The sequence below is a fragment of the Vipera berus genome (assembly GCF_964194415.1).
Source record: "Vipera berus genome assembly, chromosome: 1".
Taxonomy (NCBI): domain Eukaryota; kingdom Metazoa; phylum Chordata; class Lepidosauria; order Squamata; family Viperidae; genus Vipera; species Vipera berus.
In genome coordinates this window covers 255,226,098-255,236,035 of record NC_138202.1, presented here as the reverse complement: position 1 = coordinate 255,236,035, position 9,938 = coordinate 255,226,098, and the positions used below count along the sequence as shown (strand labels likewise).

Genomic DNA, 9,938 nt, shown 5'->3' with positions numbered 1-9,938 from the left:
AATGCTGCTTGGGGGGGGAGCGAAAGCCCTAATAAGCAGGCATATACATAGAATGAAGGCTATTTCTAAGCACATTGGTTTGTGCTTAAATTGTAAGCCGCCCTGAGTCTTCGGAGAAGGGCGGGATATAAATGGGATTAAAAATAAAAAAAATACTTTCTTGAAAAGGTGGTATTAAGGAAAAGGTATATTTTCTTCAAAAAGCCATCTTAGGACCCAGCAGCATTAGATGATTTTTCAACCTGTTTCCAGACTCCCTGCTTTGGGGAAGGCGATAGGGCTGCAACTCTAGAGGACCCTCCAAGAAATAGATTGTCTGAACTCTTTTCTGGTCAGACTTTAGATTAGAATGTCTAAGATGACACCAATCACACTTGTGGAAGACTTCTGGTGGGACAGAGCAGGGCTGATGTGACTTGGCTGGTATTGCTTGATCTCTTTACAACTTTCAATATAAATTGATCATATCCTTCTGGACCACTTTTGGGGTTGGGGATAGAGAACATTATTCTATAGCAGTCGTTCTCTTCTCTGGTTTAGTAGTTCCAAACCAGTTCTCTCTGGTTCCAGTTGGTTTGGTAGTGAGAATGTTATCAAGCACATAAGTCTGGCTTTTGATTTAAAAGATCAGCTGCACCCCAATACAACTCTACATGAGACTGCCCTTAAACTCCACTTGGAATGCAGGCAAGGAATGCACCAGTGAGTATGTCATTTCACTCTTAAAACATCACTACTTCACAAGCTGTGCTGGTTGACAGTTGACTTTTGGATGCAATCCAAGCTACTAATTGTCTCCCATAAGGCTCTTCCTGGCTACCCCTCTCTGGAATATTTTTCTGCTTTTCTGATAAGATCTGGCAGGACCTGGGCAGATCTTTCTATACCCAGATTTGTCCTATGGAACATCATTCTTCTGGAAGTCCATATGGCCCTGACACTATCATCTTTTGGAGATCCCTTAAGACTTATAAGACCTGGCTTTTTAGTAGGCCCTGGGGCTGGGTAGTTTGGCTTCTGGCTAGCCAAAGAATGTTCTGTATTATTTTGTAAAGGGTTGTTATTTTCTATAACAGTGATAGTGAACCTTTTAGAGACCAAGTGCAACCCAAAACCCACTTATTTATCACTGGGTGCCAGGTGGGCATGGCCTACTGGGTGGGTGTGGCTGTGGTGGCCATGGAAGATTGGATGGGTGTGGCCAAGGTGGGTGTTGTCACCTCAATGTCACTTGTGGGGAGGGACACCTGTGGGGGGCAGCTGGTTGAAGAGGGACAGTTGCCACCTCCAAGGCATGGCGCGGGTACCCACAGGGAAGGCTCTGAGTGCCGCCTCTGGCACCCGTGCCATAGATTTGCCACCACTGTTCTATAACATGGAATGTGAAATTGTTGTTTGCGATTATTTCCTTGTTGTTTTTGTTGTTCTAATTTAGTCCTATTTGTAAGTCACCTAGAATTGTGACTGTGATTAAATAAATTGTTGATGTATCTGTGTGTGTGTATGTGTTCCTGTTCATGGAGATAATGAAATCGAGATTCTGGACATTAGATTAAGATTTCCTAAGAAGTTATGTCTAAGGTAAACATTCATGTATTATGTTTTTGCAGTTATTGCTAAATATCTTTTTGGTCTTATCATTAATATTTGGTATATGACATAATGTAAATCATGTAATTTAATTATAAATTTAGAGAAGATTAAAAACAATAAAAATTAAGCTCTGAGAGATAGCAATGTGTATAACTTTGGCCAATCTTATATATCAGTTGCATCCGTGTATGCAAATAGTTTTACATGTACTTTATATATTGTTTTTATGCTTTTAGCATGTTATTTGTACACCACCCAAAATCATTCTGTAAGGAGATGGGTAGTTCCTAAATATGATAAATAAAAATATTTCATATATTCTATAATGTTATTTGTTGATTGTCAACTCTGAATTATTGTTCCAACTTTATATATGATTGGATTTTTAAAAATCTCATAATTAGCAATTTTATTAATGTTTCTTCTTTATATTTGTTTTAATGAAATATTTATACCTGATAGCTGACTTGGCAGTATTTTCTTTGATAAGGTCAATAGATTATGTGCTACAAAATAGTATTAATTTCTAGAATGTTTATTATTTATTCATAAGCATTCCTGTGTTCTTGAAGTAGCATTGAGATTGTCCAGAATAAAAAAAAAACCAGTATAAGTAGGTGGAAAATGGCCTTCTATCCAGTCAATATAACTCTCAAATGACCCCACAATAATAAAGAGAAAAAGTGAAGCATATTTTTTTTCTGACAGAACAATCAACCAATGGAACAACTAGCCTTCAGAAGTTGAGGTGCTCTATCACTAGAGGCCTTTAAGAAGAGACTGGACAGCCGCTTGTCTGGAATGAGATAGGGTCTCCTGCTTGGACTAGAAGACCTCCAAGATCCCTTCTGACTCTGATAGTCTATGTTCTGATTTTGGTGTAGAACAAATTAATTGAAATCACAATTTGATGCTTCTATTTATTTACCGTACTTATTTTAGAAAAGCATAGTTAGCACCCAATCAGTCAAAACAGGAACTCATCTTAAACTAGCAGTGTAAAAATCCTGATCTAGTTTTACCATTTCTAATTTGTATATTGATTTCAAATACAGATTATCTTTGCCCATGAGGGTCTTCAAGACAAGGTACAATTCAAGATAATAGAAGACATAAACTAAAGATGTATAGTGCCAGCCTTGTGCTGATATTGTGTGGAATGTAAGAGGATAGTCCTAGCATTATTGGTATAAGATATATCTTATTACAGCATTCTTTTTTTTGTTCATACAGCATTTGTATAGAACAGTGATCACCAGTATAGAAAATCAATAATTTGATTCTTTCCTCTTTGACAGGTGGATTGGCTTGGAACGTGATGCTGATAAAAAGAGCATCTGATATTACTGTTTTCCTTCCACACAAGAAGGGGAAATGTATCCTTTGATCATGCAGGCCTTTTTCAAGTAGAATAGGGTTGAAGCCCAAGATTTATGATAGTTCCTAGAACAGCTGCGGGACTTGGGTTTGGCTAATCTAAAGAAAAGAAGAAATGGGAGAGACATGATAGCAGCATTCCAGTATTTGAGGGGCTGCCCCAAAGAAGAGGGGGTCACGTTCGCCAAAGCACCAGAGGGAAGGACGAGAAATAATGGTTGGAAACTGAGCAAAGAGAGAAGCAACCTGGAATTAAAGAGAAACTTCCTGACAGTGAGGATAATTAACAGTGGAACAGCTTGCCTCCAGAAATCATGGGTGCTCCATCACTGGAGATTTTTAAGAAGAGGCTAGACAGTCATTTGTCTGAGATGATATAAGTTCTCCTGCTTGAAGACCTCTAGAAGACCTCAAGGACCTATCCAGTTTCTATTCTATTCTATTCCATTCCATTCCAGTCTAGTATAGTCTAGTCTAGTATAGTCCTAAAGTAACAAAGATACAGGAAAAAACTTTTATTTATGCCATCACCATTGTCATCACCATCATCACTGTCATCACCATCACACTGTGAAATGAGCTATTGGACCATTCCTGTGTGAAGAATAGGCATACCAGGTTTCTGTCCCAGGGAATTTCAGTAGACAGCGATTCACACATTTTTCTGACTTTTGCTCTATTTCAGCCGTGTTTTATTGAACAAGTCACAGAAGCCACGATCAATGGAAAAATATTAGCACAAAAAACAAAAGGAGAGGAACCATGTAAAGAATGTTCCTTAAAAAAACCCACACACATTTATTTCAGGCTTAAATGTCTGTCTTCTTCCTGAGTTAAAATACTCTCTAACTGTTCTTGAATTGGGGCAAAGCAGTGTGAGTGATGGCATAACATTTGCTCCCCCATTTGATAAGTTGTTTTGGGAATCTGGTACATTTAATGTTTTATACCGAGTATGGATTAATTTGTGTGGCATTTTTATGTAATGCATTACTATTTAAAAGGTACTTGTTTTTCAGATAGGCTAGTGCAGTAGACCAAGATACTGGAGTTACGTAAGTGCAGTGCATCTGGCAATTTAGATAAATGGCTGAAGACCAAAGCTGCAAACATCTGGGAAAGTGGAGCCATTGGGGATGCCAAAGAGGAAAATAGTGTGAGGGTCCTTGTAACCCTACACACAAAAGTCATTGACTGTTATTTGGAGGTTCAGTTGGTTGCGTAACTTCTTGAAACCATTCCTGGAACCAAGATAATGCCAAGGATGAAGAAGTCTGATGATGAAGGATGAAGACGGCTGCTTGAAGAAGAGAACTGGCCTTTGGGATGAGAGCCAGTGCAATTCTTGGCACATATTCAGCCATGACATTGCTCCACACATCTGTGGGATTTCTTTTGGTTTTTTTGTTTACTTTTTAGCTCAGCCATTCCTTAGAGGCAAAGTATAGTTACCCAGTAGAGATCTACATGTTGCTAATGTGGAAACGACTAGCACGCATGTGCGGGGGAACCTTTACCTTTACTTTACCTTTAGGACAAAGAAGAAGAAAATCTAAGCACCCATGTTTTGCCTTGCAATTGCTTTAATAGGTTCTGTGAAGACAGAACTGTTTTTAGAGGTCTCTGGTTCAGTGTTATCTATAATTATGCTCTGCCATAAAAGCAGAGAACTTCCCAATGTTTGCTTAAAGCTACTGCTGATGAGTAAGTGAAAGGAGAGTGTTTGTAGCTGATAACTAGAGACAGAACAATTTACGTAACATTTAACCAAACCAGATAAGAGCAAACTTCCAATGCTCTAAGCCTCAAGGGATCTAGCAGAGACCCATTTTTCTGCCCCCTGGAATAATATCCTCCCAGAGATACTATTGATTTTCACTTTCTGACTGTTCCAAGTGTGCCTTAAGATCTGTTTCTGCTCTCAGGTATGGGGTTAAACTGCCAGTGGACCACCTTCTGTGTTTCTTTGAATGCTGTTGTCTGGGCAATGAAGTTTTGTTGTTTTTAAGTGTGTTTTAATTATATATAAATAAGCACCCAGCAACCTGTGGAATCAGGTGGCCTTAACAAATCAAATCAAATAGATTCTGAAAAGTGTGCCCTGACCCCAGGGTGAAAAGTAGCATTTTATCTGGTATTTACAAGCTAGGAAATCCCTACCAGGAAAAAACCCAACAACCACAATCCCGACACTGAGATAAACAAGTAATGAAATGAGTCAACACTATTCCTTCTGTGGTTTAATAAAGGTAAAGGTAAAGGTTCCCCCGCACATGCGTGCTAGTCGTTTCCGACTCTAGGGGCCAGTGCTCATCTCCGTTTCAAAGCCGAAGAGCCAGCGCTTGTCCAAGGACATCTCCGTGGTCATGTGGCCGGCACGACTAGACACCAAAGGCGCACGGAACGCTGTTACCTTCCCACCGGAGTGGTCCCTATTTTTCTACTTGCATTTTTACGTGCTTTCGAACTGCTAGGTTGGCAGAACCTGGGACGAGTAACAGGCGCTCACTCTGCTACGCGGCACTTGGGATTTGACCCGCCAAACTGCCAACCTTCTGATCGACAAGCTCAGCGTCCTAACCCACTGAGCCACCGCGTCCCTAATAATATAATAATAGGTAGAGGTAATGGTTTCCCCTCTCCAGTCATGTCTAATTCTAGGGGGGTGCTGCTCATTTCCATTTCTAGCCGAGGGAATCAGCGTTGTCCAAAGACATTTCCATGGTCATGTGGCCAGCATAACTATATACTAAGGTGCACAGAACTCTCTTAGTTTCCCACCAAAGTGTTACCTATTTCTCTACTTGCATTTGCATGCTTTCAAGCTGCTAGATTGGCAAGATCTGAGACAAGAACCAAAGCTCACCCTGTCCCATGGTGCTTGGGTCTCGAACTGCCAACTTTACAGTTGACAGACCAGCGTCTTAACCACTAGGCCACCATGCTCCTACTTCTGTGGTTTAATGTTTAATATTATTTGACCGTGTCTCTTACGGCCACCTGATCCCTATTTTGTCTCCATTATATCTGCTCCAAATAGCTACCAAATGGTATTGTCTGATCTGTGAATGTGCTACTCCTGATAACTAAAGTGTTTGCTTTTCTCTACTGCCTTTGACAACATCCCATTAGCCAGTAGGGAAAACATCCATCAATCAAGGCATTACAGCCTGAATAGGGAGGTGCTGTTTCCAGATTTTGCCTGGGTTTCTCTAGGATAATATATCCCATGGTCCTTCTACGTGCCATTTGAGCATCTCCCAAGGTTAAAAAAAAGAGAAACATATGGTAGGGTATCTGAGCAGAAGTGGTAGGCAGACCATGATCTGATTGTACAAATACATAGATTGTGTAAATAACAAAAACTAACCATCACTGGGCAACCAGGTCTCTTAGTTCAGCAAAACAAACTGACAAGTAAGCAACAAAATACAGTTCATCATCATTTATTATTTTCTGGAAGAAGTTCCAGACTGTTGCATCTAAAGCAACTGATGTCAGTTGACAATATTGTTAATACAGAAGCATGCCATATGTCTCTTTTCCCCCAAGTAAAATAAGGGAAGTCTGCTATCCTCTTCTGTTGTTACAAGCCTGGACTAAAGTTGGGATCAGAAACAGGGAAAGGAGATAACTGTTATAAAAGTAATTCTGGAAACATAACTCTTGTAGAGATGGGAGAAAAATGGCTGCGGCTATGTTCTAATATGATATGAGCCAGCAGTGTGCTGCAGCTGCCAAAAAAGCTATTGCAGTCCTAGGCTGCATCAACAGGAAGATAGTATCAAGGTCACTTGAAGTGTTAATACCACTTTATACTGCTTTGGTAAGGCCACACTAGGAATACTGCATCCAGTAATTTGGTTACCATGATAGAAAAAAAGAGGTTGAGACTCTAGAAAGAATGCAGAGAAGAGCAACAAAGATGATTAAGGGGATGATGGCTAAAGCATATGATGAATAGTCACAGGAACAAGGTTTATCTAATCTAACAAAGAGAAGGACTAGGGGTGACATGATAGCAGTCCTCCAACATTTGAGGGGCTGTCAAAGAGAAGAGTGGGGTCAGCCTATTCTCCAAAGCACCTGAGGGCAGAACAAGAAGTAAAATGTGAAAACTTATTAAGGAGGGATCTAATCTAGAGCTAAGGAGAAATTTCCTGACAGAATAATCAATCAGTGGAATGGCTTGCTCCCAGAAGATGCAGGTGCTATACCACTGGAGGTTTTTAAGAAGAGATTGGGTAGACATTTATCTGAAATGGTATAGGGTCTCCTGCTTGAGCAGGGGGTTGGACTAGAAGACCTCTAAGGTCCCTTCCAACTCTATTATTCTATAGTCTGTACACCCAAAACAGGTTAACTGACTTCACCTCCAAGATAACAGGAGATAAAGGGTTGCAGATTTTATTTATCTTAAAAGCTGTGGTGGAATAATGTCACTTTAAGGAGAAACTGCAGTACTTTTAAATGGGCATGCTTAGGGACAACCTCAGGCTGATTCAATTTTCAGGGTGGAGATGCAAAAAACAACAACATGTAAATAAGCGGGGAAGATTTGGGTTGTCAGGATGACATTAGTCCTTCATGAGGAGCTCCTGATTCCTCAAGCTGCCCCACAAAAAGGAATCCCTAAACCAGATTCTGTATTAATAAGTATTAAAACATTATTACATATAACAATTGGAGTGCTTCTTATTAACGTATAGCTTATGATTCAAACAAATGGGGTTCCATCACCATAGTAAGACAAAACAACACTGTTCAATGTCTTGGTACATTGTGCAGACCCAGCCAGACTCAGAGAGACAGGGTCAACCTAATGGAGGGTGTGTATGGCTTTATTTATTTATTTATATCCTGCCCTTGTCATTTTTATAAATTATTCAAGGTGATGAATGTAGTTAACACTACTTCCTCCTCCTATTTTCTCCATAACAACAATCCTGCACTGTTGGGCAGCGACTGGCCCAAAGGTTTTTTCAGATTTATTTATTTTGAAAAAATAAATTTATTTTGGTTACTCTTTTCCCAACGGAGTATTTGCTGACTTTGAAAGATGCTTCTGAATACTGACATTTGTATAGAAAAGGAAGAATGGAAAGCTTTATCCCACACCAACCTGGATTCACATTAAGATTTGCACTGGGGCCTTTTTTGGTTTGCCTGAAAGCAATTTGATTGGTAAGTGAAAGGGGAAGGGCTGCTTTGCAGTGACCCCACTCTTGTTCATGTTCAATAGAGATCCATCAAATTGTATCACTTCATACCTTTAAGAAAACCCTGAAGGCTCAGTGTTTAAATGACCTGCTCTGAAGTTCTATTTTCATGGACTGCAGTGAGACACAGCTCCATGGTCATATGAAATGAGCCAAGGAACATTGGATACATGCTCCAGTAAACACTCAGCTTTGTTGGAGTATGTATCCAATATTCCTTGGGTCAGTTTTACTGCAGTGATTAAGATCTTTGTGGAAGGTAGCTTTTTCACTTACTCATAAAAATGTCATTACAGAGTTTTTTGAAGTAGCTATAGGTTTCCCTATGCTGCCAACTATAATAAATTTCAAAGATACAGCTTATTGGTTTTGTCTGTTAAATATTGCTAGGGCAGGAAGGAACATGTTATTTATGTAAGAAGGAAAATCAAGCCAGGAATGACTTCCTTCCTATCAAAATGATTGATGGCTCGGTCCCCTCCAAATATAACCCCATTCTTACCATTCCTCTTAGGCTGAATGTCTAGAGAAGAATTGCATGACTCCTGTGTGTACTAGTCATACATTTCTAGACAGGGATTAGAGACCCAGTTTAGCTTCCCCAGGAGATCTTTCCAATAAGCCTTAAATTGGCCCACTAGGTTTGTGTGACTTGTCTCCAAAGTAACTGTTTCCACAATGAGTACAGTGGAGCTTTAAGCAGGATTTTAAAAACATGATGGGAGGTAGAGAGCTAAAGTAATTTTCTACAGAGTATTTGTAGATTGAGATCTATCTGACTGACTCACTCACTCACTCACTCACTCACTCTATCTATCTATCTATCATCTATCTATCTATCTATCTATCTATCTATCTATCATCTATATCTATTCATCTTCTATATCTCTTTAAGAGTTAACAATATGAAGCTCTGCAGCAAATTTTAAAACTTCTCTCTCTCTAAAACTCAGATTTTAAACAGTCTTGACTTGGGAAGGAAGGTGACACATCTTAAATCTATTAGCTTTCAGACTGGAATATTGATTGCTTCTGTGGGGTTAATGCTGTTCTCTTTCAAAGAGCAGCTGATTCTTTTGTACAGATTCCTTTATATATTGATTTCCAAAGTCTACTCTCTACTGTATAATTTATTAAATGCATAGTTGACCATCATTTCTCCTGTTTTCTGAATGTTGATTTATATAAAAACCTGCCAGTATATTCATTTGTTATTGCTAATTACATTGATAGTTAACAAGTTATAGAACAATTACCAGTTATCAAAGGTCATGTCTGATACTGATTGCCCTGTAATAAGAAAGTGCATTTTCGTTTATGCTGACTAGTTCATATTTTCTAAAAGCTAACACAGCTGCTAGGACACCATGCAATCAAATCATTGAGTGCGCAAAATCTTTGAGCCATATGTTACCCATTGCAACTCATATCCCTGTAAGCAAATATAGGAATAAATTTGAATAAAAGAGCAAGCACTGCATTGTATAAATCTGTTTAAAAACTTGTTTGAACCTGAATATGCTCTTTATAAATTAACACGTTTATACAGTGTTACATTGCTTCTATTTAGAAACTCTTCCTAGAAAGTCATAAATTCATTTTCCTCCTAAAGTTTCCATTACCTTGTGCATAAATCCTTATTCCCAAAATCTGAGATGACTTTGAGCTCTACTTTTAATAGTAATAAGAACCAGACACCAAGCAAATAATTGATTTAAAAGAAAAGTGGACAACCCATGTAAGATGAGT

The 9,938-nt window shown here is 39.1% G+C and overlaps 1 long non-coding RNA gene across 3 annotated transcripts; it reads left to right on the top strand.

The window, feature by feature from the left end:
• The first annotated feature begins 540 nt into the window (after positions 1–540).
• LOC308660388 lies at positions 541–9,698 on the top strand. Of its 3 annotated transcripts, XR_014024731.1 has the most exons (5): positions 541–1,581; positions 2,649–2,681; positions 2,892–2,969; positions 8,030–8,326; positions 8,391–9,698. It is a non-coding gene; the product is annotated as an uncharacterized lncRNA (long non-coding RNA). The 3 variants fall into 3 exon arrangements; XR_014024732.1 differs by having other exon boundaries at positions 8,030–9,698; XR_014024733.1 differs by lacking the exons at positions 8,030–8,326; positions 8,391–9,698 and having other exon boundaries at positions 2,892–5,442.
• The last annotated feature ends 240 nt before the right edge of the window (positions 9,699–9,938 follow it).